Genomic DNA, 8967 nt, shown 5'->3' with positions numbered 1-8967 from the left:
GGGGCCGAAGGAAACCGGCTCTAACACCTGAGTTGTATGCTTTATAATAAGCTAGTAATAGTAAATGAATTGCCTTCCTGAGTTTTGTGAGCTGTTCTAGTGAAATTATCAGACCTGAGCAGGGAGCTGTGGGAACTCTCGGGTTATGAATGGTCAGTGAGAAGTACAGGAGGGCTGGAACTCGAGATTGGCATCCGAAGTGGGGGCAGTCTTGTAGGACTGAGCCCTTTATCCTGTGGGATCTGATGCTGACTCCAGGTAGATGGTATCAGAATCGAATGGAATTGTTATATATCTAACTGGTGTCAGAGGATTGGAGAAGTGGTGTACCTCTTATCCAGTCTTCACCTGGCAGCCAGCTTGCTCCTTTGACACTAGAACTCCGGTTAGGTTATTTCATAGATAAAACTCTTCAATGGTTCTGCACTGCCCTAGGAAAATGTCCAAATCCTTTAACGTGACTTTCTAGAAGCAGTTGTCAATGTTAATTTTGTGATCCATTCACTAATTGCTTCCCATTCTCATCTTCTTTTTATTATCTTGGTGCCTTTAGCCAAGTGCTACTCAAATATTTCAAGTGAGCTACTACTGTAACTCTCAGATGAAAAAGGAGCAATCCAAGTGTTTGTGCCTGGGCAGAGATATTAAAAAGGGAGCAGCACCCCCTAGTGGCCAGCATGGTGTTGGTGGAGGCGATGGGGGAGAGTTGAAAGGGAGAGAGGGTGAATCTGGAAGCCCACAGTGAGGTTTCAGGCCCATCTGCCATATACAAGCGAAACTTCTCTCTCCATTGCTCCCTACATTTTGGAGAATGCAAAATTGATTTTTTTTTTTAGGGAAGGTGGTGTGTTTGTTACTGTCTTCAACTTCCATTTTGTAAAACACAAAAATGTTTTTCAAATGTAGATTTAAAACATTGTCCCATAATATTATGCTCATACCCTGAAATCTTTACAATGTTGAAGAATTTCTGCAGGGAGGTGAACAATATGATCTGACTACAGAGCTTTCTGAAGAGCAATCTAGTAGACTGGGTTCCTGGCCTCCAGAGATTCTGTGTTTTCTGTTTCAGCCATTGGTAAGTGGCTTCTGAGGACTAGTGGCTTCTGACAGTCTGTTATTTTCTTGAGACACCAATGTGATTTGCATGACCGGCTAACATCAGGGTCTCCTTGTGGTTTTGTTCTCTGTTAAATACAGTATCAAGTAAGCAGTCATTCCTAGTTCCAAGATTGTGAAGAGGCCACATCAACTTTTTTTTGAGACAGAGTTTCACTCTGTTGCCCAGGCTAGAGTGCCATGGCGTCAGCCTAGCTGACACCAATCTCAAACTCCTGGGCTCAAGCAATCCTTCTGCCTCAGCCTCCCAAGTAGCTGGGACTACAGGCATGTGCTGCCATGCCCGGCTAATTTTTTCTATACATTTTTAGTTGGCCAATTAATTTCTTTCTATTTTTAGTAGAGATGGGGTCTTGCTCTTGCTCACGCTGGTTTTGAACTCCTGGTCTTGAGTGATCCTCCCGCCTTGGCCTCCCAGAGTACTAGGATTACAGGTGTGAGTCATCGCGCCCAGCCTGGGATCACATCTATTTTTAAATGTAAAATTTATTGTCTATTTGGGAAAATTATATGCTGTAGAAGTACTCAGATTTGGGGATTCACAAAAGTCTGAATATGTGTCCTTTGTGTCCATATCTTCAAACAAATTAAGGTATTGTGAATAATAATGAAATGATGTGTGCATTTTACTTTCTCTTGAATATCAGAGATATCAGACAAATCTTTACTAGGAAGCAATCTGTGAGGGCTGAGAAAAAATACATCTTTCACTTTCTGAATTCTTATCATCTGAAGATTGCAAACAATGTCTCTCCAGATCACTCTGAGTCAAAGCCTGCTGCATTGAATCTGCATGCATCTGCCAGCCAGAACATGTGCATTAGCTCAGACATCTGGAGGAGAGGGTTCAGAGTACATTGCAGATCTAGCTCTGACCTTTTCCAAAATGGATGGGTCCATGCTCTTGCTGTTTCAATTGCACATTATAGATGTCATCTTTTCCACATTATTCAATAAAAATGTCTCCTAGAAAATTGATGCTATAATTGCTTATTTACTATCAGTGCTTTTGGTGAAGTGATAATGTCAAATCGAAAAACACAAGATGTTGCTCAGGTTGTCGATAACATAAGTATGTGTATGTGTGTACATATCTATGACTAGAATTAAATAGGAAATATGTTGAAACTTGTTCAACTTAATGCTCAGTGACTGTTGGTCAGAAGAGGAAGAGGAAGAAGAGCAGCCCTGAATATTCAATGCTAAAATGTTTAAAAGATATTTTAAAGCATGCACAGGAAATGATTGATGTCATAAATGGCTGTGATTATGACATGAGCAGAAGTATCACATTCAAAAACACATTTTACAAGTATAATCTTATTATTAGGGGCTATATAATAAGTATAGGGAATACTGTCTATTTTGAGGGACTGTCTTATTTGTAGTTTTGGATTTTGTTCTATTGCTTCAGGCAATGCTTCTCAGTCACTGACTGAGTCTTGAGTGCCCAGGTGAGAAGATTGTCTATCTATTCCTTGAAATTAGACCTGGACAAACTTCTGGAATGTACTGTGTCACTTCTTCACTTGCTCATTCTCCCTCAAACTTCACCTATCACCCAACTTATACCAAGATCACAACCCCCTTTCCCTGCTCCTACCACCAAACCTCACTTGGGCAATTGGAAAGTAACTAATTCTTTTTTTTTCTTCCTTTTATTTCATCATATTATGGGGGTACAAATATTGTTAGGGTTACAAATATTGCCCCTGCCCCCCTCCTTCCCCCCCCCATGTGCCAGAGATTCAAGTGTGTCCAATCCCGGTGGTGCGCACCGCACACATTATGTAAGTACACACCCTTCTCCTCATCCCCCCTCCCGCCTGCCCACCACCCAATGAAAAGTTATTTTTTTTTCTTTTTTGTTTGTTTGTTTTTGACATTTTGGTTACATTGTATATCTTTGCCTCTCCCTAAGAAGGGTTTGAGTTATGCCCTTCCCCTCCAAAATGTTCGCCACATCCCTAAGATTGGGTCCCCCCCACCCCCCAAATCCCTGGTGAACATTAACACCATTTGAGAACCATAGTTTTAATCAGTCAGTACCAATTTGATGGCGAGTAGATGTGGGGCCCATTTTCCATGTCTTGTGTTGCCTCACTTTAGATAACGGGCTTAAGCTTAATCCAGGATAGTATAAATGGTGCTAGCTCACTGTCATTTCTTAGAATTGAGTAATATTCCATTGTGAGCATATACCACATTTTATTTATTCACTCATGAATTGATGGGCTCTTGGGTTGTTTCCATGACCGTGCAATAGTGAATTGTGCTGCCATAAACATTCGGGTGCAGATGTCTTTATAATAGAATGTCTTATGCTCTTTTGGGTAGATGCCCAACAATGCTATTGCTGGGTCGAATGGTATTTCTATTTCTAGCTGTTTGAGGTATCTCCAAATTCTTTTCCACAAAGGTTGCACTAATTTGCTGTCCCACCAGCAGTGTAAGAGTGTTCCTGTCTCTCCACATCTTCGTCAGCATTTGTTGTTTTGGGATTTCTTGATATAGGCCATTCTTACTGGGGTTAGGTGGAATCTCATTGTGGTTTTGATTTGCATTTCTCTGATGATTAGAGATGTTGAGCATTTTTTTATATGCTTGCAGGCCATTATTCTGTCTTCTTTGGAGAAGTTTCTGTTCATTTCCGTTGCCCATTTCTTGATGGGATTGTTTGATTTTTTCTTATTAATTCTTTTAAGTTCTAGATAGATTCTTGTTATTAGACCTTTATCAGAGGTGTAGAGAGCAAATATTTTTTCCCACTCTATGGGTTGTCTATTTGCTCTACTGATGGTTTTGTTGGCTGTGCAGAAACTTTTTAATTTGATCAGATCCCATTTGCTTATTTTTGATGCTGCAGTGATTGCCTTGGGGGTCTTCCTGAAAAATTCTTTGCCTAGACCAATGTCTGATAGGGTTTTCCCAACATCTTTTTCTAGGATTCTTAAGGTTTCATGCCTTAAGTTTAAGTCTGTTATCCATCTTGAGTGAATTTTTGTGAGAGGTGAGAGGTAGGGATCCTGATTCACACTCTTCTGCATGTAGCTAACCAGTTTTCCCAGCACCATTTATTGAAGATAGATTCTTTTCCTCATTGTATATTTTTGTCAGGTTTATCAAAGATTAGATTACCGTATACTGATGGTTTCATCTCTGGTATCTCAGATCTATTCCAGATATCCATGCTTCTGTTCTTGTGCCAGTGCCTGGCTGATTTAACTATTATTGCTTTATGGTACAGCTTGAAGTCAGGAAGACTGATACCTCCCAGTTTGTTCTTTTTATTTAAGATTGCTTTGGCTATACGAGGTTTTTTCTGGTTCCATACAAAGTGAAGAATTATTTTTTCTAGATCTGCAAAGAATGCTGATGGTATTTTGATGGGGATTGCATTGATTCTGTAGATCACTTTAGGTAATATTGACATTTTAACTATATTGATTCTACCAATCCATGAACAAGGTAGATTTTTCCATCTGTTTAAATCTTCTGCAATTTCTTTTTTTAGTGTTTCATAGTTCTCCGTGTATAAATCTTTTGAATCTTTCGTTAAGTATACTCCTAGATATTTAATTTTCTTTGGGGCTATAGTAAAGGGTATTGCATTTTTTATTTGAGTTTCTGCTTGATGGTTCTTGGCATATATGAATGCTTCTGATTTGTGTATATTGATTTTATAACCTGAAACGTTACCAAATTCGGTTATCAAGTCTAGGAGTCTCTTGGAAGAGTCCATGGGGTTTTCTAAGTGTAATATATCATCAGCAAAGAGCAAAAGTATGATTTCATCTGTCCCCACTTGAATGCCCATAATACCCCTCTCCTGCCTGATTGCTATCACTAGGACTTCAAGCACTATGTTGAATAGGAGAGGAGATAGTGGACATCCTTGTCTAGTTCTGAATTGAAGGGGGAAAGATTTTATTTTTTCCCCATTTAGAATGTTATTAGCAGTGGGTTTGTCATAGATGGATTTGATAAATTTAAGGTATGAGCCATCTATGCTTATTTTGTTAAGAGTTTTTATCATAAAGGTGTGTTGGACTTTGTCAAATGCTTTTTCCATATCTATTGACAGAATCATATGGTCTTTGTTCTTGATTTTATTTATGAAGTGAATTGCATTTATAGACTTGCGTATGTTGAACCATCCTTGCATCTCTGGAATAAAGCCCACCTGGTCATGGTGAATTATTTTTTTGATGTGCTGCTGAATTCTATTCGCTAAAATTTTATTTAGGATTTTTGGATCTGTATTCATGAGAAATATTGGTCTGTAATTTTCTTTTTTTGTTGTGTCCTTTCCTGGCTATGGTATCAAGGTGATATTGGCTTCGTAGAATGAGTTAGGAAGGATACCATCCTTCTCAATGGTGTGGAATAGTTTTTGTAGTATAGGTATGAGATCATCTTTGTATATTTGGTAGAATTATGAAGTGTAAACATCTGGCCCAGGACTTTTACATTTGGGGAGGTTTTTAATTACTGCTTCAATTTCTGAGCTTGAGATTGGTCTGTTCAGGAATTCTGTTGCCTCCTGGGTGAACTTAGGGAGGTTGTATGAATCCAAGAATTTGTCTATTTCATCTTCGTTCTGTAGTTTTGGGGCATATAGTTTTTTATAATAGTCAAATATAATGTTTTGTATTTCTGTGGTATCTGTTGTGATCTCTCCTTTTCATTTCTTATTGAGTTTATTAGAGTCTTTTCCTTTTGGGTCTTTGTCTAGCAAGAGGGTTGTTGATTTTGTTTATCTTTTCAAAAAACCAGCTTTTGGTTTTGTTGATCTTTAGTATGGTTCTCTTGTTCTCCATTTCATTCAGTTCTGCTTTGATCTTTGTTATTTCTTTTATTCTATTAGGATTGGAAATTGTTTGCTCTTCTTTTTCCAATTCCTTGAGCTTATTCATTAGGTTGTCAGTATCTGAGCTTTCTGTTTTTCGGATGTGAGTGTTAATTGCTATTAGTTTTCTTCTCAGGTAAGCTTTTGCTGTATCCCACAGGTTTTGGTAAGAAGTATCACCGTTATCATTTTGTTGAAAGAAATTCTTAATTTCCCTATGAATTTCTTCCTTTACCCAATTTTTCAATAATATATTGTTTAGTTTCCATGATTTTGTGAGAGGTTGAGTATTTCTATAGCAATTGAACTGTCATTTTATACCATTATGGTCAGAAAAGATACAAGGTATAATTTCTATTTTCTTGAATTTTTTGAGATCTGATTTGTGGCCTAGGATGTGGTCAATTTTGGAGTAGGATCCATGGGCTTCTGAGAATAACATAAATTCAAGTTTATTTGGATGAAATGCTCTATAAAGATCTGTCAGACCTTTTTGATGAAGGGCTTTGTTCAGGTCCATTATTTCTTTGCTTATTTTCTGTTTGGAGGATCTATCCAGATTATTCAATGGAGTGTTGAAGTCCCCTGCTACTACAGCAGTGTTGTGTAACCAGGTGTTTAGATTAGACAAGGTTTGCTTTAAGTAATCGGGTACTCCTGTATTGGGTGCGTAGATATTAAGAATTGTTAAATCTTCTTGTTGGATCTTCCCTTTCACCATTATATAATGGCCATCCTTATCCTTTTTTACTTTTGCTATTTTAAAGCTTATATTATCTGCAAATAGTATAGCTACTCCAGCTTTCTTTTGATTCCCATTTGACTGGATGATAGTTTTTCATCTCTTGACCCTCAGCCGGGAGGCATCTTTGTGGGTTAGATGTGTTTCCTGTAGACAGCAGATGCTAGGCTTGTGAATTTTTACCCACTCTGCCAGTCTATGTCTCTTCAGAGGACAGTTTAAGTCATTTACATTTATTGAAAGGATTGAAATTGGAGGAAGAATACCATGCATATTGTTGGGTGGAGACTTGTTGCTTTGTTTTACTCCTTGAGCCATCATTTAGTTCGAGATCTAAACTGTAATTCTTTGATGATTTTACTTTGAGGAGTGTCTGCTGCCCTATTCGTTTAGAAATGCGAGTCTGAAAACTTCCTGTAGGGATGGTCTGGTCTTTGCAAATTCCTTCAGTGATTGTTTGTCAGAGAAGGACTTTCTCCCTCATAGATGAAACTTAATTTTGCCGGATAAAGAATTCTAGGTTGGGCTTTGTTCTGTTTTAGAAGATTAAGGATAGGCACCCAATCCCTCCTGGCTTGTAAGGTTTCAGTTGAGAAGTCTGCTGTTAGTCTGATAGGCTTACCTTTATAGGTCATTTGCTGCTTTCGTCTCGCTGCACGGAGAATTGTTTCTTTCACGTTTACTTTGGTCAGCCTAAAAACCATGTGGTGAGGTGAGGTGTGGTGAGGTTGCCTTTTCACATTGAGTCTCCCAGGAGTTCTGTGTGCTTCTTGTATTTGGATATCAAGATTTCTGACCAGGTCTGGCATATTTTCCTCTAGCATTCCGTGAAATATGTTTTCCAACCCTTGTGAATGTTTCTCTTCCCCTTCCAGAATCCCAATCAATCTGATATTTGGCTTTTTTACATAATCCCACACTTCCTGTAAACTTTGGTCTTGTCTCTTATTTCTGTGTTCCCTTTCTTCCTCTGATTTGTTTAGAGCATAGGCATAATCTTCAAGTTCTGAGATTCTTTCCTCTGCATGGTCCATCTTGTTCTTTAGGCTTTCCAGTGAATTTTGGAGATCCTTGATTGTTTCCTTCATTGCCAGAATTTGTGTTTAGTTTTTCTTGATAGTCTCAATTTCTTTGGAGAATCTTTCATTCATTTCCTGTATTGTTCCTATGGTTTCTCTATGTTGTGATTCTATTTTCTCTTCAATTCCATTTAGTTTTGTAGCAATCCATATTTGGAAATCTTCTTCTGTCAGTTTACTCATATGTAAGTTGGTGTCAGATGATGGAGAATGAGTATTTTGCTTTGGAGGTGATTTTTCTCTCTGCTCCTTCATGTTTCCTGTAAACTTTCGCTGGTTCTTTCTCATCTGGGCACTTTATTGAGGATTGGAGGTGCAGGTATTAGATTATGAGCTAAAATCTGGAATTCCAGAGGGATGATCCTTGGCAGATCTGGAGAAATGTGCTGTGGGCCTGTACAATCTTAGAGGAGTCTGTGCCTGTTGGGTTATCTTTGACCTGTTGTCTTTACCAACTTTTACTAGAGATTAGTGAGATTGGAACCCTTGCTTAGACTCCCTGGAATTAAATCCCTCTTGTGAGTGTGATTCCCCTATCAACTACTTGAATGAAGAGAGAGGCACTCTGATGAGCTATTAGGTTACTGTCTCTTTTTGTTGCCTGTGGTTTGTGAGGGGAGGTCGGTTATCAAGCTTTTCCAATACCTATGTAATGAGCTCTAAACCTTTAAATGTGGTAAACAGGACTCTAAGCCTTTGGTGAGTGCTGTGCCTCTCCCAGGGGATCCTTGGGCCCTGTTACCTCTTTAGTTGGGGTGAGATAAGCAATAGGTATTGGCAAGCTTAAGAGATTATACTTCAGGACCCACCGACCCACAAATTGGCCTGGCTTTCGCGTGCGCCATGTCTGGTTCCTCCAGCGTCGCCGCTATGAAGAAAGTGGTTCAACAGCTCCGGATGGAGGCCGGGCTCAACCGTGTTAAAGTTTCCCAGGCAGCTGCAGACTTGAAACAATTCTGTCTGCAGAATGCTCAACATGATCCTCTGCTGACTGGAGTATCTTCAAGTACAAATCCCTTGAGACCCCAGAAAGTCTGTTCCTTTTTGTAGGAAAAATGAATCTTTCAAAGGTTTCCCAAACCACTTCTTATGAACTGGTGAATATTCAAGAAACAACTAAATTTGAAGCCTGTACAAAAGCTTAGCCTTATAACAATACATGTGCCATAATATGCAAA

The 8967-nt window shown here is 38.9% G+C and overlaps 1 pseudogene across 1 annotated transcript; it reads left to right on the top strand.

The window, feature by feature from the left end:
- Window positions 1–8588: 8588 nt before the first annotated feature.
- LOC142873692 (guanine nucleotide-binding protein G(I)/G(S)/G(O) subunit gamma-5 pseudogene) lies at window positions 8589–8967 on the top strand (annotated as a pseudogene). Its single transcript, XR_012921647.1, has one exon. The product of XR_012921647.1 is annotated as a guanine nucleotide-binding protein G(I)/G(S)/G(O) subunit gamma-5 pseudogene (transcript).

The sequence above is a fragment of the Microcebus murinus genome, chromosome 11 (assembly GCF_040939455.1).
Source record: "Microcebus murinus isolate Inina chromosome 11, M.murinus_Inina_mat1.0, whole genome shotgun sequence".
Classification (NCBI taxonomy): domain Eukaryota; kingdom Metazoa; phylum Chordata; class Mammalia; order Primates; family Cheirogaleidae; genus Microcebus; species Microcebus murinus.
Note: the sequence above shows the minus strand (reverse complement) of the source record. Positions and strands in the feature narration are given on the sequence as shown.